At 42.7% G+C, this 23,700-nt stretch overlaps 1 protein-coding gene and 1 pseudogene across 2 annotated transcripts in view; one reads left to right on the top strand and one right to left on the bottom strand.

Annotated features, from left to right (window-relative positions):
• Window positions 1-8,732, bottom strand: part of EYA3 (EYA transcriptional coactivator and phosphatase 3) — a 147,253-nt gene extending 138,521 nt beyond the window's left edge. The window contains exon 1 of one of the 2 annotated variants that reach the window (XM_029229429.1): window positions 8,651-8,732. The gene's annotated coding sequence lies outside the window, so the exon portion shown is untranslated. Of the gene's footprint in view, window positions 1-6,187; window positions 6,244-8,650 lie in introns of those variants that run through there. The other variant, XM_029229430.1, reaches the window with a different exon arrangement.
• Window positions 8,733-15,613: 6,881 nt separating this feature from the next.
• Window positions 15,614-16,522, top strand: LOC114898016 (annotated as a pseudogene).
• The last annotated feature ends 7,178 nt before the right edge of the window (window positions 16,523-23,700 follow it).

Here is a 23,700-nt window from a genome sequence, read left to right as displayed (position 1 = left end):
GAATCAGCTTTATTACCATTTTCAGACCTCTCAGCCAGATCAAAGATATTAAAAAGTGGTCCGAATGCAGAAAGGGGAGATTTGATGAAGAGATATCTTTGGAGAGAGCCGTTGTCTGTACTGTTGTTCCCACCATCTTACCAGCCCAGGGTGGAAGGGAGAGAGGTGGAGAGGAACAGCATACATTATTTCAGACCTAGGGAGACAGTTCTTCAAGAGCAGGCTGCCTCTCCACACTGTGGCCTGGGGCCTGACTTCTCCCTAAGAAACCCTGAAGATGAGAGATGCCTCACCAACTACTTGGGCAACACTTATCAAGAACTTTCCATGTGCTAGGCACTGTTTTCTGTGCTTTCCCTGTATTAACTCATTTAATCCTCCCAACAACCCTGGATGGTTAGTGCTGTATTTTGAAATGTGATGCTCTCACTCACCAACATATTGTGAATATTTTCCCATGTCAATAAATATTCTTCTGCCACATGGATTTAATGGCCACATGGTCTTCCTTTGCACAGCTGCAAGCCCTCATGGCTAAGCACATGGATTCTGGAGTCAGCCTGCCTATTTTCAAATCCCATCTCTTCCAGTTACATATGGTAGAGGACCATTTTTAGAAAGGAAATGAATGTATGTAACCCGTGACTTGGCAGCCTGGATGTCCCCCACATTTCCAGCCCACTAGGGTCACCTGTCACTGCATTAATATTTCTTGAACATCTAGCATCTTCCAGAAACTAGAGATACAACAATGAATGAGACTGATGTATTCCCTAACTTCAGAGTTTATACTCTAGTAAGGGAGACAGGTAGTAGCCAGTAAAAATGACAAAGAAGAATGCAAAATCATGTAAATGATAGATTCAATGAAGTGAAAAAAGCAAGGGGCTGCTGAGATGGAGCAAACAGTAATTCTTGGGAAGTTAAGTAAAATTGGCTTGAACTCCCAGATCCTGGAGAGTGGGCGACTCAAGAGTCCCTCTCAATATCTCTAACGATGTGATGGGGCATGGAGGACAGTGGATCTATGGCTTCTGGCCTACTCTAGCTCCACTTCCCTTCTCTTGGTTACTTAACTCCTTGTCATTTGATAATTTCCTGGGTTGAACAAGCAGGACATCAAGAATCACGATGCTGTTTGTTCTTGGATTAAATCCTCCTCGTCTCAAGACATGTTTTGCCAACCAAGTCCTTGCAGGTCTTTGCAAACCCATGAAGCTTCTCTTTGGACATTATCTCATCCCAACCTCCCTCTCCCATTTTACAGATGGAGAAACTGAGTCTCATCATCTTCAATAATTTTCTAGAGAAATTTCAGCTTCTCCTCTGATTTGGAAAGTTTTCATGAGAAAATGCATATTCAAAGAGACATAGAAATTGATCTGAAAGTTCATCAAATGTTTACCTCAAGCTGTTAAATCATCGTCATCATTCAGGGTACTTCCACATTCCAGATCTACAAGTGTCAAAGCCAAGGGAACTGAACAAGCTATATAGAAATGGATGTCTCAGAAAAGAGAAGTAGCTGCAGTGGACAGGAAGAACAACATCCTCAATTTTCAGGATATTTACAAAGTGTGTGTATGTGTTTTTCTTTCTAAGTTCCCTCTTCAAAGAAACGATCCCTCCTCAGTCCTGATGAACTTTTACTTATTGGCACACCCTGTTCACCTATGCTGTGAAAGGAACAAAAACTAAGTCAACTATGAGACACTTAGAATAATTATAATGGTCAGTGCTGGCAAAGATGTGACAAAACCAGTATTTACACAATTTGCTGGTGACATTGTAACTGACATAGCCCTTTTAAAAACATTTTTTTTTAAGATGGAGAGCACAATTTTATTCTAAAAATAGATCTCAGTAACAATGAAATACCAAAAGCTGGTCATTATAATAAAAAAGGTAACAGGAATTTGCTTTTTTTCCTGAAAAATACAAAATTATCACTATAATATACTGCCAACTCTCATTTATCTGTATTTGAATTATTCATTTTATAGATTATCCAAGGACATTTTAAAATCATAGATTGGATTCTGCCTAATATTTAGACATATACCTAGATTGATTTTATCCTCAAGTAAACACATTCTCAAAGAATGCAAACAAAATTGAACATTTGCTTAAATAAACATAATTAGGAAGATAAAGTGATGTTGAGGAAATGTTCTCCAAAGTGAAATTCTGGTTTGCATCACTGTTTTCCTCAATTTTTGCAGATAACCAAAAAAAAAAAAAAAAAAAAAATGGCTGCATTGAAGTGCTGGTATTTGAAAGTAACAAATTATACAACTTATATGCAGAGGAAAGAGATAACTAAATTATTTCAAGCACAGGAAACTTTATAGGCAAAAAACGACATTTAGTACTTAAAAAGTGGTTTTAGGGCTTCCCTGGTGGCGCAGTGGTTGAGAGTCTGCCTGCCGATGCAGGGGACACGGGTTCGTGCCCCGGTCCGGGAAGATCCCACATGCCGCGGAGCGGCTGGGCCCGTAAGTCATGGCCGCTGAGCCTGCGCTTCCGGAGCCCGTGCACCACAACGGGAGAGGCCACAACAGTGAGAGGCCCGCGTACCGCAAAAAAAAAAAAAAAGTGGTTTTATATCTTCAAAATGCTAAAGAAACAAGTATTCAGGAAAATTTCAGGCCTGTCCACAATGTTCTGACTGACTTGAAGTACTGAAATATCAAGAATGCAGGAGACAAAAGTTAAATTTAAAAGGGCCCCATTACTATGAAATATATCTTAAGTATATTTTCCAAAGAAGTGAAAACAGTGGTTGAAAGATCAGTTGGGGCAACTTCCCTATCAGTCACATCTCTTTTCAAACCAATGTAACCACATGTGTTTCATAATGTTTTCTCCACACCACATACATCCTATCATATCCATATTTTGGATAATTTTTATCACACATATTCATCATATCAATCAGCCATAATGCACAGTGAGTAGAAATGATCCTTTTATACCAAAATTCTTGATATAATATTTTCAAAATGTTCTTGAAAATTCAGAGAATTTTCATTCTCTGAAAATTAAAAGCTGATCACAAGAGTCACCTTTAATTCCTATTAAATGTAAATGCATGTTCATTATGATTCTCAGCTCCTTTTTGGACTATCAGAAATTGGTGCGATTTGCTTTAACCATCTAAGATAGAAGAAATACTAACAGTATTCAGTGTGACTGAACACCTCTTTTGTCAAAATTTGACCCTGAGTTTTGAATGCTCCAATATAAACTATAAAACTGAAAACATTGCATAATACATTGGCTAATATCGGTGTCCCTACAATACTGTGCTTTTTCTCTCCATTAACATAATACATCTGGAAGTGCCTCCTCTTCAGCAAGGGAGGGAGAGGAGCTGTCTGAAGGAGACCCACATAAGGAAGTAGGATGCTTCCTGTCTTAAAAATTCCTGCTTTAAAACTTCATAAGAATCTATTCCAAAATACACTGGTGTTTTAGTACAAAAATGCTGTCTCGGGCTTCCCTGGTGGCGCAGTGGTTGAGAGTCCGCCTGCCGATTCAGGGGACACGGGTTCGTGCCCTGGTCCGGGAGGATCCCACGTGCCGCGGAGAGGCTGGGCCCGTGAGTCATGGCCGCTGGGCCTGCGCGTCCGGAGCCTGTGCTCCGCAGCGGGAGAGGCCGCGACAGTGAGAGGCCCGCGTACCGCAAAACAAAAAAAAAAATGCTGCCTCCCCAAATCTTTGAGTAAAATGGACAGTGAATGAAAATGCACCATTTTCATCCTGTAGGTTTAGCAGCCCCACAATCCCTGGCTTGATAAACACAGCATTCATCAGTAGCTCAGAATTCTAAGTTTTGTTTTGGAAATCATATGATGGGCTTTTTTTTTTCTTTTAATTTAAGTGTGTTTCCATTACACCAAACATTTCTAGATATAGAAAGCAGCTCTACAGCTCTTAAAAATATTCACCAAATATGAAATTAACAGCTAAGTATGAAATGAAGCAGTATGCAGTGGTGACAATATTCTCACAGTACTGAATAATCCAACTTATTATTTAATACTGACAACTAAGTCTTTAAAACATTAGCATGTTAAACATTGCAATTCACTGAAATTATATCAACTGTCATGGAATGCTCAAAAGAAGTTATTAATAAAAATACAGCCTCTCCAACAGCTCTCTAACAGAGTTAAGCCCAGGTATTGTTTCTGGGTTTATCTGGGTTTTTTCTGGGTTTTTCATTTTTGTTTTTGGTATGTGTTTTGTTTCTAAACCATGTACTAAGTTTTGGGAATTACCTGGTGGTAATTACACTGGTGGTCCAGTGGTGGTTAGGACTCTGCACTTCCACTGCAAGGGACACGGGTTCCATCCTGGTCAGGGAACTAAGATCCCACAAGCCTCGTGGCAAACACACACACACACACACACACACACACACACACACACACACACACACGCAAAAAAAACAAGTACTAAGCTTTAAAACATATAAAATACTGATGCATTCTGAAGAGACATTGAAACTAAAATTATGCTTAAAACCTGGTTTGGGGCTTCCCTGGTGACACAGTGGTTAAGAATCCACCTGCCAATGCAGGAGACACGGGTTCGAGCCCTGGTCTGGGAAGATCCCACATGCCACGAAGCAACTAAGCCCATGCGCCACAACTACTGAGCCTGAGCTCTAGAGCCTGCGAGCCACAACTACTGAGCCCACGTGCCACAACTACTGAAGCCTGCGTGCCTAGAGCCCGTGCTCTGCAACAAGAGAAGCCACCACAATGAGAAGCCTGCGCACCGCAACAAAGAGTAGCCCCCACTCACCGCAACTAGAGAAAGCCTGCTCACAGCAACAAAGGCCCAACACAGCCAAAAAAAAAGTCAAACCAGGGACTTTCTTGTCAGTCCAGTGGTTAAGACTCTGCGCTTCCACTGCAGGGGGCACGGGTTCCATCCCTGGTCGGGGAACTGGGATCCTGCATGCCGCGTGGCAAAAAAAACCCAAAAAGCACACACACACAAAATATCCAAATCCTTTTTGCCTTTAGTAATCGTGAGGAAGCTTTACACATTCATATAATACATTGTACATTATATGCACTGGCTCGTTAATACTATTTTCAAGAAGAGAATATTGTTTTAAACTAACAATAAAACAAAGTTAATTGACTGGGCTGCATCAATCTTTCTTCTTTCCGTTGGTTCTTGGATTTCCTTAAATGATGGCATCATGTTCACAGATGGGTCTATAACAAATGCCTCTTCTTGAATAGTACATTTTGCATCCAATGTAAAGCATAGATTAAATTCCATAATTTAATATAATACTACCAACAAAGCTGCCAGTATCAAATTTTAATCTTTTATTTTCTTTAGAGTTAAGAGTTGCTGTAATCGTTACTGATGAAGAAACAAATTTTACGTAACTACTGTGGGTTGTAGTCATTGTGGATGTTGATTGACATCCGGGATGTTTTTCGAAACACTTGTTATTTTGGGTGTAGACTCTAAGGTGGAGGAAGTTATATCTGTTGAGACCCCTGTTGTCATTTTAGATGTTACTATGGGTTTCACGGTGGTGACTGTCCCATTCTTTGAGACTGAGGAAACTGGAGTCGTTGATGGTTTCATAACGCGGTTGGAAGATCCATTTGCATGGCTGAAAGCCACCCGTGGGGTCTTCCCTGTTGAGTTAGCATTGGAGTTTTCTAGAGACAGTGCTCTTTGTGCTTCGCGACCCTCTGGGTCTGTGCGGTCCATGGCTGCCTGCGGCAGCGGCAGCGCTAACTTGCATCACCGCCCCAAGTTGCATCACCGCCCAGACACCTCGCGCCAGTCCTGCTGTTCCGAGAGGAGGACATGGCGCCCCACGTGTCCCCAACTGAGGTGGCCATTGTGCTGGTGAGAGCAGCCACTTTGCTCAACTGAGCCCCGCTGCGCGTTTCCTCTCGCCGCCTGTTCCCTCCCTCCCAGTACGCCCCCACTCCCCCGCTCCCCCAACCTCCCATTTCCCCTCACCTCCCCCCACCCCCAGGATCACCAAATAGGGCGCGGGTGCCCTTTTAAGAGAGCTGGGCCCTTTTAAAAGCAATTTGGCAATCTATTTTAGGAGGCGGTAATTCCTCCCCTGGAACTTTATCCTAATAAGATCATCTAAAGAGACAAAAAATAAAGTAGCAAAAACTTGAAAACAACTTACGTATCAAAGGTGTTTTGAGTGCTCACTTTGGGGCAAACTCGTGTTATACACGAGACACAGATGATCTCATTTAGTTCTCAAAACAATTCTAGGCAGCATATGCTACTTTACCCCTCATATACCAAATGGGGAAACTGAAGCTACAGGAAATACTGTGGTTTGGCCAGAGCTCAACAAAGTTAAAGCTGGGGTTGGAACCCACGCCATCTGCCTCCAGAGTCACATGCTTCACCACTGCATTTTGCTGCCTCTGCCACGTCTCTGTCTTTAGTGACCCTTTGCTTCACTGCAGTTTCCTGTTCCCAGACTGATGTTGATATCTTGATCTGATAAGAGGCTCATGAAAAGCTCCCACAAGGGATGACAGGTAGTTGAGGAGTGATAATGATACAGAGCTCCTTTCCCTTCTTCAGAGCTGTGTGGAGAAGGGGCAGTGAGCAGCCATTTCTGGAGCCTCCAAAATGCGCTGGGGTCTGTAGATAGGTAGTCTCATTAGAACCTCCCAGCTCCATTGTAGGGGATCATTAGGCTCTTTGACAGGTGTGGAAACTGAGGCTCAGAGAAAGGCGGTGACCAGCTCAAGGTCACACAGCAAGAAAGTGATAATGGATCCAGAATCCTAGCCCAGGGTGTCTGATTGTAGACCCCACCCTCCTTCTCCCGGCTGTCTCTTTGACAGAGACTCAAAATATAATTACTGTAGTGGACTCGGCATGGGGAATGTTGGGCTGGTGCAGACGGGGAGGATGTTTGGTAGATAGGTCTAGGGGACACTGACCCAGCTCCAGTAGCAGATCCAGGACAGGAAGTTAGGCAGTCCCAGGTCTGGGATCCAATGGGTCCCTCCTCGGATCCCAGACCTTGGCAGATGCTTGACTAGTGCAACTAAGAAGAAGGTCATATGCAAAGTCTGAAGCTACGTTCTTGTGCAAGTGGAGAACTACATAGGGAAACAGAGGCAGAATCCCAGTCAAGGACTGGGGCCAACACAGCAGAAGGAGAAGCCTGCAGCACCATGGATCTATGGGTCCCCCGAAGCATCTGCCGACTTTCTGGCCTTTTCCAGTTCACAACTTTTTTCCCCACAAGAGAGAAGGGGAAAGGGACAATGACAACAGCTGACTCATCTCAGGGAAATCACCCTCCTGCCTGCCCCCCCAACCCAGAGGCAAACGAATACAGAAGACAACTTTATGCACTGTTGGTGGGAATGTAAATTGGTGCAACCACTATGGAAAACAGTATGGAGTTGCCTCAAAAAATTAAAAATGGATCTACCATATGGTCCAGTGATTCTACTTCTGGGTGTTTACCCAAAGAAAACAAAAACAGTAATCCAAAAAGATGTCTGCACCCCTAGGTTCATTGCAACATTATTTACAATAGCCAAGATATGGAAGCAACCTAAATGTCCATCAATAGAAGAATGGATAATAAAAGATGTGGTATATATATGCAATGGAATATTACTCAGCCATAAAAAAGAATGAAATTGTACCATTAACCACAACATCAGTGGACCTAGAGGGTACTATGCTAAGTGAAATAAGTCAGACAGAGAAAGACAAGTACTGTATGATCTCACTTATACAGTAACAGACACAGTAAAACAGAAACAGAGTTGTAGATACAGAGAGCAAACTGGTGGTTACCAGGAAGGAGTGGGGGGTTGGGCAAAATAGGTGAAGGGGATTAAGAGATACAAACCTCCAGTTATAGAATAAACAAGCCATGGGGATGTAATATACAGCATAAGGAACATAGTCAATAATATTGTCATAATTTTGCATGGTAACAGATGGTTACTGGACTTGTAGAGATCATTTAGTAGTGGATTTAATTGTTGGATTACTATTTTGTTGACCCAAAATGAACATAATATTGTACATCAACTATGCTTCAATTAAAAAAAAAATGTTCCTAGAACCTCCCATCCCACTTATCCGCACGCCCTGCCCTTGCTGGGCTTGGCCTGGGGGCTGAGCTGGGTGGTCATAGAGTAGGGGCCTCAAAGGGAGGAGCTAGGAGGGCTGAGGAAGCTGGTCAAGAGGAAGAAAACCTCCCTGTCATGGACTTATTCACCCCCGAATATTATCACATGAATCAAGAAGCTCTGTCCACATCTCCAAGCCTCTTGCCCCTGTTCCCTTAAGCCAGTGGCACAGTTTTCTCCTTTCCTATATAGCTCTCAAGGACCAGGAAAAGGACTATACCTGCAGGGGACAAATGAGGAAGGGGTAAGGTTCAGCTTTCTTACCCCTGTTGCCCACACCACCCCTGCCCCCACCAAGAGCTGCTGTGCCCTGGGTTACTTCCCCAGTAATGAGAAAATCTAGAGTGCATCGGAGATGAAGTCTTCTCGGGGGGAAGGCACCTCAGGATCAATGATTCACTCCTCTGAGTGCAGAATGAGGTATTGAGATGTGTGGTTCTAAGAACCTTGTAAGAACAGATCAGACTCACCTTAGAAAGGAGCCAAACCAAGCTGTGGCCAAGACCGTCCACACCAGAAGCACCGTCTCCCATGCTTGGCCCCAGTTGGAGTCTGAGGAAGGCAGGGTAGGAAGGATGAGAAGCACGTAAATATTGAGTACCTACGGTGTGCCACGAGCTGTACTCATCTCATTTCATCCTCGCTACTACTCCAAGAACTCAAGATTCTTAACTTTCCCCGTTTCACAGGTGAAAATGGTATTAGTTCAGATTCTTTGCACTGGAATCAACAATCCACTGAAGTGAGTGTTTCCGGAAAGGGGGTGGGTGGGGTGAAAAAAGGGTATTAATTTTAAGGATCGGAGACTATGACCTGGAAATCATGCACATGGATTAGTACTCACCATGCATTAGATATAGTTCTATGCACTTTTATTTAATCATTATGGCAACCCCATGAAGTAGGTATTAATGTCATTCCCACTTTACAGATGAGAATGAGGGCACAGAGAAGTTAAATAACTCAGCTAGTAAATGATAGGGCCAGAATCTGAACCAAGGTAATCGGGAACCAGAGACTATGCCCTTAACCATTACACCAGTGGTTACCTAGCTGCCTAGCTAGCTGTCTGATAGCTGACTGGGCCTAAGAAATAATCTGGAATGAGGGCTTTATTCTTCTCTCTGGCTGTAGACCAGCTCTCTCTGGTGGAAAATGACCATAGCCAGCTCCTGATTTCCTATCTCCTCCATTTAAGAGGCCAATCAGACTAAGACTGGAATTCCAAATTTCTGGAGAAGAGACTCTGATTGGCCCATTATGGTTCAGATCCATACCCCTGGTCCAATCAGTTGAGACAGGGTTGGGGGATGGGGACAGGGTCACGTAATACAGAAGGCCCATCACAGGAAATATGTGGAGATGGGAGGGACAATTACCAGAAAATGGGGAGGTTGCACTGAGAGGTCACCCAAAAGTTTTCCACTACAGGAAAATGAGACTCAGGAAGACTGGATAATTTGCCCAAGGTCACTGGTAGCAAAGGATGAAGCCCAGATTCGAGCCCAGGTTGATTTGTGTCCAAATTTAAGTCCTTTCCTCCATAGCATACAACCTCCCCACAAAAGTGAAAAATCTTGGTTAGATGCATAAGGTAAGTTCACAAGGGAATTTTCACTCAATCACTATTTGTTAAGCACCTGTTTTGTATCCAGCACTGTTCTAGACAGTGGGGTTACATGGTGAGTAAAACAGACAAAAGTCCCTGTTCTCATGAACCTGACATTCAAAGTGATACAACTGAATAAGAACAGAGGCCTGTCTTGGAGAAAAGCTCCTTTGGTTGCTGCCCCAGGTGGTGTGGAACATGGAAAGAACTTGGACTTTGACATCTGTCACAGACATTGACTCCTTTTAGACATTTCCCCATGGACTGCAAACATGGCACCAATTCTTCACCTTTCCCTGTACAGTCTTCCCTTGTTATCTGCTGGGGATTTGGTTCTAGGACAACCACTACCCCACCCTTGCAACTCAAATACCAAAATCTGCAGAGTATTTGCATGTAACCTATGCGCATCCTCCGGTATACTTTAAATCATCTCTAGACTATTTATAATATCTAATACACTGTAAATGCTATTTAAATAATTGTAAATACAATGTAAATGCTGTGTAACTAGTTTTTCTTTTTGGAACCTCCTGGAATTGTTTTTTTCGAATATGTCTGATCCATGGTCGGTTGAATCGGTGGATGTGGAACCTGCAGATATGGAGGGAGGGCCAACTGTATCCACACCCTTTGCCGTGATATTTCACAGTGCTCTCTCACTCTGATGCTGGCCTTGGTCATGTGACTTGCTTTGGCCAATAGGGTATCAGCAGATGTGATGCTAGCTGGGCCTTAAAAAGCACTTGTGTGATAGGGTTTGCCCCCTCTTCTGCCTCTGCCATTACCTAGGAGAACATGCCAGAAGTAACCCACTGGAGGAGCAGAACCAGAGGGCCTAGTCCTCCCAGCCAAGGTTAGACTAGATCAGCCAATAACCAGCCAATCTCCAGACATGTGAGCAAGTCCAACCAAAATCAGCAGAGCTGCCTAACTGACCACCAGATGTATGAGCTGATTGTTACATGCTTTCGAAGCATGTGATTGTTTGCTATGTACTATTATTTCGGCGATAGATAACTGATAAACACCCCCTAACACTGTATTAATTTCCTCTGTGGCCTTGATGGAAAGGTAACTCCAAATGACCCATTCCACTAAAAAAGCCATTTTCCTACCCTCACCCTGGAGGACAGGGCCATGATGGAAACTAACCCCATCAAACACCTTATGTCCTGAGAATTTGAATTTGGAGGCAGTACAGCCAAAATAGGAGATCTCGCTGGAGGTCATTCATCGTGCTGGTGGTGGCAGCACTCAAGTGTAAATGTGTCTCCAACACGATCCTAGACCCTCCGTCTCTCCTTTGCTTCCTGTCTGTCCCCAAACTTGCTTCTACAGCTCCCCATAAATTCTTTGAGCCTCGCCCACATCCCTCCAATAAATTCTCTTTTGCTGAAAGTTGGCAGAGGTGGTGTCTGTTGCTTGTAGCCAAGAACTCTAACTGCTCCTCTGCCAGCTAGACCCAAATTCAAGTCCCAGTCCTACTACTCAGCAGCAAATCATTGTGCAGGGACTCGATGACTAGGTGACCTCTCAAGAGATCATTTAGCCCTGGTGTCACCCAAGAACCACAGGGAAATGAGAGCAGCAGTGTCAGGGGCTCTGAGTGCCAACCCCCATTCTGCAGTGGAAGGGAGCAATTATCTCCTCTCCCGACATCTAGGCAGCTGGAGTCTGGTTAGGTGACTGACCCATGCTTGCTTCATGGGATGCTCCCACCTGGGTCTTTGAATCTTGGGGGACAGTCTCAAAGACAAGGGAACAGCTGGAACAGTCACAGTGGGGACAGTGCCGGTGGCATTGTCCTCACAAGCTAGTTCCTAGAGCATGGACTTGGCTCCATGAGCTGCCCACCCTCCTGTTTCCTGGGTCTGGTTCTCCTGCTTTTCTTTCAGCTCTGGGACCCATCCAATGCCCTTCCAATAAATCTCATTCCTAAGTCAGTTTCAGTTACTTGCATCCAAATACTCTGGTGTAGTAAGGATGATGCCCATTTTACAGAGGAGGAAATGATACTGGCTTGGAATTTATTTACTTGACCTAGACTTCTAACAGACTAGATTTTGAGCTCTTTGAGGACAGATCTCTTTGATTCATCTTTATGTCACCATCTCCCAGAACAGAGTCTGGCAATGAGCAGGAACTTTGTGCATTTTTTGGAAAAGAGGAAGGAAGAAAGGAAAGGAAGGAGGAAAACAGAGAGAGGGAGGAAAGAAAGAAAGACAGATGTAAAAGGAAGAAAAGGAAAAAGAAAACTTCCCCCCCACCCCTATAAGTTCAGGCAAACTGTCAGCCTTTTCAGATCCATTTCCAAAGGCTTCCAAAGGAAGCAGTTGAGGTTTCTAGAACTGCACATCCAGAAATGGCACAATCCCAACACTTCCCCCATCTCAGAGGACAGCAGAGTGAAAGCAAGAAAGGGCAGGTTTTGGAGTCAGATTTGGAATTTATCTCCCTGCTGGTTGTATGACCTCGGAACAAACCTCAGTATTCTGATTCAAAAATGAGCATGTGCGTCTGTGGTTTTAAGAGACGTGAAGTGCCTACAGAACAAGGTGCAGGGATTTAATGGCGAACAGACACAGACAAAGCCCTTGCTCCCCTGGAGCTTACAGACTAATAGTGGTTGTGTTGGGGACAACAAGTATTAATCAAATGAATAGACAAGTAAACGGAAAATTGGAATTGTGTTAGCACTACCTAGGTGAAATGCAGAGTCTATAATGGAATTCACTGACAGTTTATAATGGGAGAATTCGATCTAGTCCAGGAGGTTGAATAGGGTCCGTGGGAAATATAAAAGATGAGTTAGAGGTCTGGCAGACTGCACAGAGTATGCCCTGGTTAAATGATGAGAAATAACATGGCAAGTTTGAGGAACAAAAAGAAGTAAAAGACCAATAGATTCTTGAAGGGAGGCAGGACTAGAGAAATAGACAGGGAGCAGACCCCACAAAGCCTTAGCTACCATGGGAAGGGTTTTGGTCTCTCTCCTAAGAGCAATGGAAAGCCAGTGAAGTGTTCTGAGTGGGTGAGTTAAATGATCAGATTTGCATTTTGGAAAAATAACCCTGGCAATGGTATGGAGAACAAACTGGAGATAGGTCATAATGGACCCAAGAGACTGGTTTAGGTGGCCAATGCAGAAGTCCAGGCAAGAAGAGTTAACAGTTTAGACAGAGGTGGTGGCTTGGAGTGGAAGATGAGAAGACTGAGAGAAATCAATGAATTTAAGATCAAGAAGGTAAAATGGAAAAAACTCAGTCAAACTCCACTGAAATAGTTTTGACAAATAATAGGTACCATTCCCATTCAGTGGAGGGTATTTTTGTTTTTGTTTTTTGCTTGGTTTTAATGATTGTTGTTGCTACAAATAAAATTCCATCAAATAAATAGAAAAAAAAAAAGACTCAGTCAAAGATTGGATTGGGAGGAAGGAGAGGATGGACATTAAGGATAATTGTCCAGGTTTCTGGCTGCCATAGCTGGAGGGATGGTGGTGCCTTTTACTGACTTGGGGCCTGGTTTGGAGAGAAGCTTTGAGACATCTTGAATTTGGAGGGCCATCAAGATAGCCAAGTGGAGATGTCAGGTGGGCATTTAGATAAATTTGTCTGGACTCAGAGATGTTTGGGCTAGAGATGTGGATAGGTAACCATAGTTGGTAATTATGCCTTGGACTCAGTGGGCTTGCCTGGGGAGAGACTATAGAGTGAGGATAGAAGTCTAGAGCTGAAACTTGAGAAACAATATTTAAAGTCAAGTAAAGCAGAGAGGGGTGGGGGAGGGAAGGATTGGGAGGTTGGGATTAGCAAATGCAAGCTAGTGTATATAGGACGGATAAACAATGAGGTCCTACTGTATAGCACAGGGAACTATATTTGATAGCCTATAATAAACCATAATGGAAAAGAATATGTATTTGTGTAACTGAATCACTTTTCTGTACAGCAGAAATTAACACAACATTGTAAACCAACTATACTTCAATAAAATGAAAGAAAGAAAGAAAGAAAGGAAGAAAGGAAGGAAGAAAGAAAGGAAGGAAGGAAGGAAGGAAGGAAGGAAGGAAGAAAGAAAGAAAGAAAGAAAGAAAGAAAGAAAGAAAGAAAGAAAGAAAGAAAGAAAGAAAGAGAAAGAAAGAAAGAAAAGCCATGGGACTTTCCTGGAGGTCCAGTGGTTAAGACGTCATGCTTCCGCTGCAGGGGTGTGGGTTCAATCCCTGGTCAGGGAACTAGGAACCTACATGCTGCTTGTGTAGCCAAAAAAAAAAGAAAGAAAAGAAAAGCCAAGAAAAATACATAAATAAAGTCAGGTAAAGAAGGCTGAATCTGCAAACGATACAAAAGAGTAGCCAGACAGATGGTGGACAAAGCAGAGAGAATAGATACTTACTGCCTTTGCCTTCCAGCACGCACTCCGTGGTAGGCAGAATAAGGTCTCCCCCCTTACCCCATTTCCCTGGCCCAAAGATGTCCATGTTCGAATTCCTGGACTCTGTGAATATGTTACCCTACATGGTAAAAGGAGCTGCACAGATATGCTTAAATTAAGGATTTTTGAATAGGGAGATTACCCTGGATTATCCAGGTGGACCCAATGAAATCACAAGGGTCCTTATATAAGGGAGGAAAGAGGGTCAGAGTCAGAGAAAGAAACTTAACAACAGAACCAGGAGCTGGAGTGATGTGGCCATAAGCCAAGGAGCTAGAAAAAGGAAGGGGAGGGATTCTCCCCTAGGAACACAACCTGCCAACACCTTGGTTTTAGCCCCATGAGACCCATTTCAGACTTCTGACCTCCGGAACTATAAGAGAATAAATTGTGTTGTGTGAAGCCACTGCGTTTGTGGTAACTTGTTACATACAGCAGGAAATCAATACGTGACCCCTATTCTTCTGACAACAGTACCCCAATTTTGCTTTGGGGAAAGCAGCTCAATTCTAAGCCTATATACTCCAAAGAAGCTAACTCTAAGCTGGGGCTCCAATGGTGGGGTAGGTGACATAGCCTAAGCCAGTCTCCCATCCCACCCCCTCCCCCGCCAGCCACATTGATCAATCAGGATCGGGCATATGATCTCAGCCAGCCCCATCAGAGCAAATCTCGGGATTTACGCTAGGGCTGCTGGGGGAAAGGGCCTCACTCCTCTTTGCTGAATGTGAAGGAGGAAGCACACAGCCCTGGGAGCCACTGGCAGCCATCTCACAACCAGGGGAGAGAGACTGTCTGAGAACCGAGTCCATATGGAATAGTACAGCTGAGAGAGGGGGATAAAAGAGCAACTGGATCCTAACACAGGGCTGCTGTTCACCTGGTACGCACTGGAATGGCTGATTATTGTTGAAATATTTCTGTTGGTAAGTAAATGCTGCCCAGAACCCCCTGGGAATAGGAGTGATTTTGCCACTTCCTCCTAGCCACCCTTCTGCAATCCCTGAACTTCCCCATGATCCGGTAACTGAAGAGTTAATGTCAGAACCAGCAGGGGACTTCCAGGACACTCCCTCTTACTGTTCTGAGGGTCAATGACAAAGCAAGGCCAGTTGTTAAATATTTTGAATGTCATTCCAGTACTCATACTATGGTTTGAACCCCTCTATTCAACTGGGTGCAAACATCTACTCCTGGACTATTCTGGAGTTACTGAGACAATATGTTCTTTTGATGGTGTTGTTGAAACCAGTAGAAGTCAAGGTTTCTGTCACTTGATAACCCAAAGAGACGCCACACTTTTCCAACCGCTCTCCACTCCCTGCCGTGCGCTGCTGCCCTGAGCTCTGGGCTCCTACTGAGCTAGCGCCGCCATCTCCTTCCCATCATGATCATCTACCGGGACCTCATCAACCATGATGAGATGATCTCCGGTATCTACAGGATCCGGGAGGTCACGGGGGTGGGGTGGGGGGCTGTGTCTGCAGGTGGAGGGGAAGGTAGTAGGACAGAGGGTAACACTGATGACTTGCTCATTGGTGGAAATGCCTCCGCTGAAGGCCGGGAGGGCGAAGGTACCGAAAGCGCAGTGATCACTGGCGTGGGTATTGTTATGAACCGTCACTTGCAGGAAACCAGCTTCACAAGAGAAGCCTACAAAAAGTACATCAGGGACTTCCCTAGTGGCTCAGTGGTTAAGAATCTGCCTGCCGATGCTGGGGACAGGGGTTCGAGCACTGGACCGGGAAGATCCCACATGCCACTGAGCAACTAAGCCCGTGCGCCACAACTACTGAGCCTGCACTCTAGAGCCCACGAGCCACAACTACTGAAGCCCACGCACCTAGAGCCTGTGCTCCACAACAAGAGAAGCCACCGCAATGAGAAGCCCACACACCACAACGAAGAGTAGCCCCCGCTCGCCTCAACTAGAGAAAGCCCGCGCACAGCAGCGAAGACCCAAGGCAGCCAAAAATAAATAAATAACTTTATTTTTTAAAGAAAAAGTACATCAAAATTATATGAAGTCAATCAAAGGGAAACTTGAAGAACAGAGATCAGAAAGAGTAAAACCTTTACGACAGGGGCTGCAGAACAAATCAAACACATTCTTGCTAATTTCAAAAACGATCAGTTCTTTACTGGTGAAAACAGAAGTCTAGATGGCATGGCTGCTCTGCCGGACTACTGTGAGGATGGTGTGACCCCATGTATGATTTTCTTTAAGGAAGGCTTAGGGATGGAAAAATGTGAACAGATTTGGCTGTTACTTTGGATCTATCACCTATCTTCATAACTGGCTGGCTGCTGCCTTTCATCCACACAGCACCAGGACTTAGACAAATGGGACTGATGTCACCTTGAACTCTTCACTTATTTTGACATTGTTTTATTTGGAGTAGAGGCATTGTTTTTGAGGAAGAAAACCACAAAACATGTCATGTAGGTTGTCTAGAACATGAAATTCATTTAAACTAAACAAAAAAAGAGACCCCACAAACACCAGGAGATGTGAGGTCACAGAAGCCAGGTGGTAAGAGTTTTAAGAAGAAAGGAATGGTTAACAGAGTCAAATGCTGCTGAGAAGTAGAAACACTGAAACCTCATAAACGTGTAAACCATTTGAGCCCAGGGCAAGTGCTCCCAGAGGTGGTTCCTCTCCCCTCTAGTCTCCTACAGCTCCATCCAGAAATATTCACATAGGTTAGATTTAGCTGCATGTAACAGGAAATCCAAAACAGCAGAGACTTAAACAAGAGAGAATTTTATTTCTCTCTCAAACAGAAGTGGCCCAGAAGTAGGCAATAGAGGGCAGGGTTGGTACGCCACCAGTATCACGGGCCCAGCCTCCTTGTATCGTTCTCTTCTACCATCACGGCAAAGAGCTTCCATTTTCAAGGTCACTTCAAGGCCAAAGACAGCCATTGGAGTACCAAATTCCAGGTGAGAAGAGAAAGGAGGCACAGGCAGAAGAGGCTCACTTAGCTGAGTCAACTCCCTTGAAGTAACATTTCCAGAAGTCCTATCAGCTCTTTCACTTACATCTCTAAAGTAAGTCAGAAAGACAAAGACAAGTATCGTATAATATTACTTATATGTGGAATCTAGAAAAATGGTACAGATGAACTTATTTGCAAAGCAGAAATAGAGTCACAGATGTAGAAAACAAACTTATGGTTACCAAGGGGGGAAGGAGGGGTGGGATGAACTGGGAGACTGAGACTGACATATACACAGTACTATATATAACATAGATAACTAATGAGAACCTACTGTATAGAATACTGTGTATACTGCACAGGGAACTCTACTCAATACTCTGTAGTGACCTAAATGGGAAGGAAATCTAAAAAGCAGTGGATATATGTATATGTATAACTGACTCACTTTGCTATACAGCAGAAACTAACACAACATTGTAAAGCAAGTATACTCCATAAAAACCTTTTACTTACATCTCATTAGCTGGAACTTAGTCACAAGGCTGGCTCCCCGAGGCTGTAAGGAAGTATAGTCTTTAAGCTGGATGCATTGTTACTTCCAATAAAATAGGGGTTCTGGGACTTCCCTGGTGGTACAGTGGTTAAGAATCTGTCTGCCAATGCAGGGGACACGGGTTCGATCCCACATGCAGCAGAGCAACTAAGCCCGTGCTCCACCACTACTGAGCCTGCGCTCCAAAGCCCACGCACCACACCACTGAGCCCACGTGCCACAACTACTGAAGCCTGCGTGCCTAGAGCCACCACACTGCAACGAAGAGTAGCCCCTGCTCGCCACAACTAGAGAAAGCATGCACAGCACCGAAGACCCAATGCAGCCAAAAAAAAATAAATTTATTTTTTAAAAATAGGGGTTCTGTTTTGGAGTAGGGAGAGAATAGATATTAGGTAACCTGCAATATTGCCGCAATTAACTGCTCACATTCGATGGCCCATGTAATGGTCCTTGACAGGTTACAAAATGGTTTTGTCTCCATTGTCTCCCCCTCACCTTCTAACACATCTCTGCAGTAGCTGTCATCACACCCGTTTTTACCATTGGAGAAAATGAGGCTCAGAGATAGGCATTCAGTTACCTAAGGCCAAACAACTAGTGATGACAGAAGTGGGAGACAAATCTAGATCTAACTCCAAGGCCAGGGTTCTTCCGCATTCCCCATCTTGCCTTCCTGAACAATTTTTGGCTGCTGCTGTAATTAGAATTCATTTGTTGTGAAACATCCATAATGTTGCAGGCCGTGAGATCAAGTATTGCTATAAACAATGAAACAATGAACTGCAGAGAGCAATGATCATCTCCTCCGTTTCTAGTCTCCCCCTCCCTCTCCCTAGTGCCCACAGGGTACATAATAAGCCTGGGCACTATAAGTTACTGCCCTCCCTGGAAAATGCCCAGCCTGAGGCAACATCAGTGCCGGTTGAGGAGATGCGGTAGGGGTATCAGCAGTTAATCTAAGGAGAAATGGGCTTCCTGTCATCCAAGAACAACCGATTTGCATTCCAAGTGTCAAATCATCCTCTCCCTAGGAGAGAGAAAAGAACCAACATTTACTATATCCATTTTACAAATAAGGAAACCGAGGCTGGGGAGGTGAAGTGATTCACCCAGGATTGCACAGCCAGTGACGGAGCTGAGATTCAAAAGATTTGTAGCATTTGCTAATTTCTGTGGTGTAAATACTCAGCCAAGCTACCAACATGACATCTCTGAACACAGAGTTGGGAAGAGATGCTCACAGTAGACCCTCACAAGCCAGGATGACCCAGCTCTAGCACCACTGAATAGCAGACATAACATACTATTGCATTTTTAACACATCTGCCACTTGCTGGAGTGTGAAGGCAGAGACTTTATCTTTTTCTGTCCCCACAGCACATGGCAGAATGCTACCTATGATGGGCAATCATTAAACATTGGGGAATGAAAGAAGGAAACCCATTCTCTTTTTTTTAAAATAATTTTTATTGGAGTATAGTTGATTTACACTGTGGTGTTAGTTTCTGCTGTGCAGCAAAGTGAATCAGTTATCCATATACATATCTCCACTCTTTTTTAGATTCTAGTCCCATATAGGTCATTACAGAGTACTGAGTAGAGTTTCCTGTGCTATACAGTAGGTTCTCATTAGTTAACTATTTTATATATAGTGGCGTGTATATATCAATCCCAATATCCCAATTTATCCCTCCTACCCCCTTCCCCCACTTGGTAACCATAAGTTTGTTTTCTACATCTGTGACCCTACTTCTGTTTTGTAAATAGGTTCATTTGTGGCATTTTTTTAGATTCCACATATAAACGATATCATAAGATATTTATCTTTCTCTGACTTCCTTCACTCAGTATGACAATCTCTAGGTCCATCCATGTGGCTGCAGATGGCATTATTTCTTTCTTTTTTACGGCTGAGTACTATTCCATTGTGTATATACATATATATACGCCCACGCCCATTTTCTTTTCACGAGGCCATGATGCCTCAGACAGCCACATGTACCAAAAATATTACATATGTATAGAATTTTACTGACTAAGCTCTTTCACACACAGTAACTTAGGCAGAGTTTGTTGACTCCATGGCAGGCAACCCCACCTTGAACATGCTGGACCCGCTGTAAAAACAGCTCCTTTGGAAGTCTGAATTTCTCTCCCCTCACCTCACTTCTTCCTACCCCATCCTCCCCCTACTTTTTTCCAACTTTTGTGTGTGTGTGTTAACATAAAATTGACTATTGTAGCCATTTTTTTGGGTCATTTTGTAATTTGATTTATTAAGTTTTGCAAAGGAATTTTATTGCTTTTTATGGAAATTTAATCTTGATCTTCATACCTAGAATCTATTATAATTTTTAATAGTTTTAAAATTATTAATATTAGTTTACTCAATCCCTCACTTTATTTCCTGCTGTTTTGCTGCTCGGACGTTTTGGACTTTTAAATTATTTTAGATAGCTCTTCTTCTCACTCCCAGAGGAAAATGACCTGCTCTTGTAATAATCCTCTGGCATTATGCTGATTTCTTTTAACTCAATAAGGGGTCTATTCAAAGGAAATTGAAGTCCTGACATTGAATTCTAAAACAGTTCTCCCTTTGTCACTTTATCCAATTCTTTTTTTTTTGAATTTTATTTATTTATTTTTTTATACAGCAGGTCCTTATTAGTCATCAATTTTATACACATCAGTGTATACATGTCAATCCCAACCACCCAGTTCATCACACCAACCGCCCCCCACCGCCGCTTTACATCCTTGGTGTCCATATGTTTGTTCTCTACAACTGTGTCTCAGTTTCTGCCCTGCAAACAGGTTCATCTGTACCATTTTTCTAGGTTCCACATACATGCGTTAATATACGATATTTATTTTTCTCTTTCTGACTTACTTCACTCTGAATGACAGTCTCTAGATCCATCCACGTTTCTACAAATGACCCAATTTTGTTCCTTTTTATGGCTGAGTAATATTCCGTTGTATATATGTGTATATCCACATCTTCTTTATCCATTCATCTGTCAATGGGCATTTGGGTTGCTTCCATGACCTGGCTATTGTAAATAGTGCTGCAGTGAACATTGGGGTGCATGTGTCTTTTTGAATTATGGTTTTCTCTGGGTATATGCCCAGTAGTGGGATTGCTGGATCATATGGTAATTCTATTTTTAGTTTTTTAAGGAACTTCCATACTGTTCTCCATAGTGGCTATATCAATTTACATTCCCACCAATAGTGCGAGAGGGTTCCCTTTTCTCCACACGCTCTCCAGCATTTGTTGTTTATAGCTTTTCTGATGATGCCCATTCTAACTGGTGTGAGGTGATACCTCATTGTAGCTTTGATTTGCATTTCTCTAATAATTAGTGATGTTGAGCAGCTTTTCATGTGCTTCTTGGCCATCTGTATATCTTCTTTGGAGAAATGTTTATTTAGGTCTTCTGCCCATTTTTGGATTGGGTGTTTGTTTTTTTAATATTGAGCTGCATGAGCTGTTTATATATTTTGGAGATTAATCCTTTGTCCATTGATTTCTTTGCAATTACCTTCTCCCATTCTGAGGGTTGTCTTTTTGTCTTGTTTATGGTTTCCTTTGCTGTGCAAAAGCTTAGAAGTTTCATTAGGTCCCATTTGTTTATTTTTGTTTCTATTTCCATGTCTCTAGGAGGTGGATCAAAAAAGATCTTGCTGTGATTTATGTCAAAGAGTGTTCTTCCTGTGTTTTCCTCTAAGAGTTTTATAGTGTCCGGTCTTACATTTAGGTCTCTAATCCATTTTGAGTTTATTTTTGTGTATGGTGTTAGGGAGTGTTCTAGTTTCATTCTTTTACATGTAGCTGTCCAGTTTTCCCAGCACCACTTATTGAAGAGACTGTCTTGTCTCCATTGTATATCCTTGCCTCCTTTGTCATAGATTAGTTGACCATAGGTGCGTGGGTTTATCTCTGGGCTTTCTATCTTGTTCCATTGATCTATGTTTCTGTTTTTGTGCCAGTACCATATTGTCTTGATTACTGTAGCTTTGTAGTATAGTCTGAAGTCAGGGAGTCTGATTCCTCCACCTCCGTTTTTTTCCCTCAAGACTGCTTTGGCTATTTGGGGTCTTTTTTGTTTCCATACAAATTTTAAGATTTTTTGTTCTAGTTCCGTTAAAAATGCCATTGGTAATTTGATAGGGATTGCATTGAATCTGTAGATTGCTTTGGGTAGTATAGTCATTTTCACAATATTGATTCTTCCAATCCAAGAACATGGTATACCTTTCCATCTGTTGGTATCGTCTTTAATTTCTTTCATCAGTGTCTTGTAGTTTTCTGCATACAGGTCTTTTACCTCCTTAGGTAGGTTTATTCCTAGGTATTTTATTCTTTTTGTTGCAATGGTAAATGGGAGTGGTTCCTTAATTTCTCTTTCAGATTTTTCATCATTGGTGTATAGGAATGCAAGAGATTTCTGTGCATTAATTTTGTATCCTGCAACTTTACCAAATTCATTGATTAGCTCTAGTAGTTTTCTGGTGGCATCTTTAGGATTCTCTATGTATAGTGTCATGTCATCTGCAAACAGTGACAGTTTTACTTCTTCTTTTCCAATTTGGATTCCTATTATTTCTTTTTCTTCTCTGATTGCCATGGCTAGGACTTCCAAAACTATGTTGAATAATAGTGGCAAGAGTGGACGTCCTTGTCTTGTCCCTGATCTTAGAGGAAATGCTTTCAGTTTTTCACCATTGAGAATGATGTTGGCTGTGGGTTTGTCATATATGGCCTTTATTATGTTGAGGTAGGTTCCCTCTATGCCCACTTTCTGGAGAGTTTTTATCATAAATGGGTGTTGAATTTTGTCAAAAGCTTTTTCTGCATCTCTTGAGACGATCATATGGTTTTTATTCTTCAGTCTGTTAATAAGGTTTATCACCTTGATCGATTTGCGTATATTGAAGAATCGTTGCATCCCTGGGATAAATCCCACCTGATCATGGTGTATGATCCTTTTAATGCGCTGTTGGATTCTGTTTGCTAGTATTTTGTTGAGGATTTTTGCATCTATGATCATCAGTGATATTGGTCTGTAATTTTCTTTTTTTGTAGTATCTTTGACTGGTTTTTGTATTAGGGTGATAATGGCCTCATAGAATGAGTTTGAGAGTGTTCCTTCCTCTGCAATTTTTTGGAAGAGTTTGAGAAGGATGAGTGTTAGCTCTTCTCTAAATGTTTGATAAAATTCACCTGTGAGGGCTTCCCTGGTGTCACAGTGGTTGAGAGTCCACCTGCTGATGCAGGGGACACGGGTTCGTGCCCCAGTCCAGGAAGATCCCACATGCCGCGGAGCAGCTGGGCCCGTGAGCCATGACTGCTGAGCCTGCGCGTCCAGAGCCTGTGCTCCACAACGGGAGGGGCCACAGCAGTGGGAGGCCCGCATACCACAAAAAAAAAAAAAAAAATTCATCTGTGAAGCTATCTGGTCCTGGACTTTTTTTTTGTTGGAAGATTTTTAATCAAAGTTTCAATTAAATTACTTGTGATTGGTCTGTTCATATTTTCTATTTCTTCCTGGTTCAGTCTTGGAAGGTTATACCTTTCTAAGAATTTGTCCATTTCTTCCAGGTTGCCCATTTTATTGGCATAGAGTTGCTTGTAGTAGTCTCTTAGGAGGCTTTGTATTTCTGCGGTGTCATAATTTCTCCTTTTTCATTTCTAATTTTATTGATTTGAGTCCTCTCCCTCTTTTTCTTGATGAGTCTGGCTAATGGTTTATCAATTTTGTGTATCTTCTCAAAGAACCAGCTTTTAGTTTTATTGATTTTTGCTATTGTTTTCTTTGTTTCTATTTCATTTATTTCTGCTCTGATCTTTATGATTTCTTTCCTTCTGCTAACTTTGGGCTTTGTTTGTTCTTTTTACTCTAATTCCTTTAGGTGTAAGGTTGATTATTTATTTGAGATTTTTCTTATTTCTTGAGGTAGGCTTGTATAGCT

The sequence above is a fragment of the Monodon monoceros genome, unplaced genomic scaffold (genome assembly GCF_005190385.1).
Source record: "Monodon monoceros isolate NGI ecotype Baffin Bay Population unplaced genomic scaffold, NGI_Narwhal_1 Super_Scaffold_18, whole genome shotgun sequence".
In the NCBI taxonomy this organism is placed as follows: domain Eukaryota; kingdom Metazoa; phylum Chordata; class Mammalia; order Artiodactyla; family Monodontidae; genus Monodon; species Monodon monoceros.
This window is presented reverse-complemented; position numbering and strand designations above follow the sequence as displayed.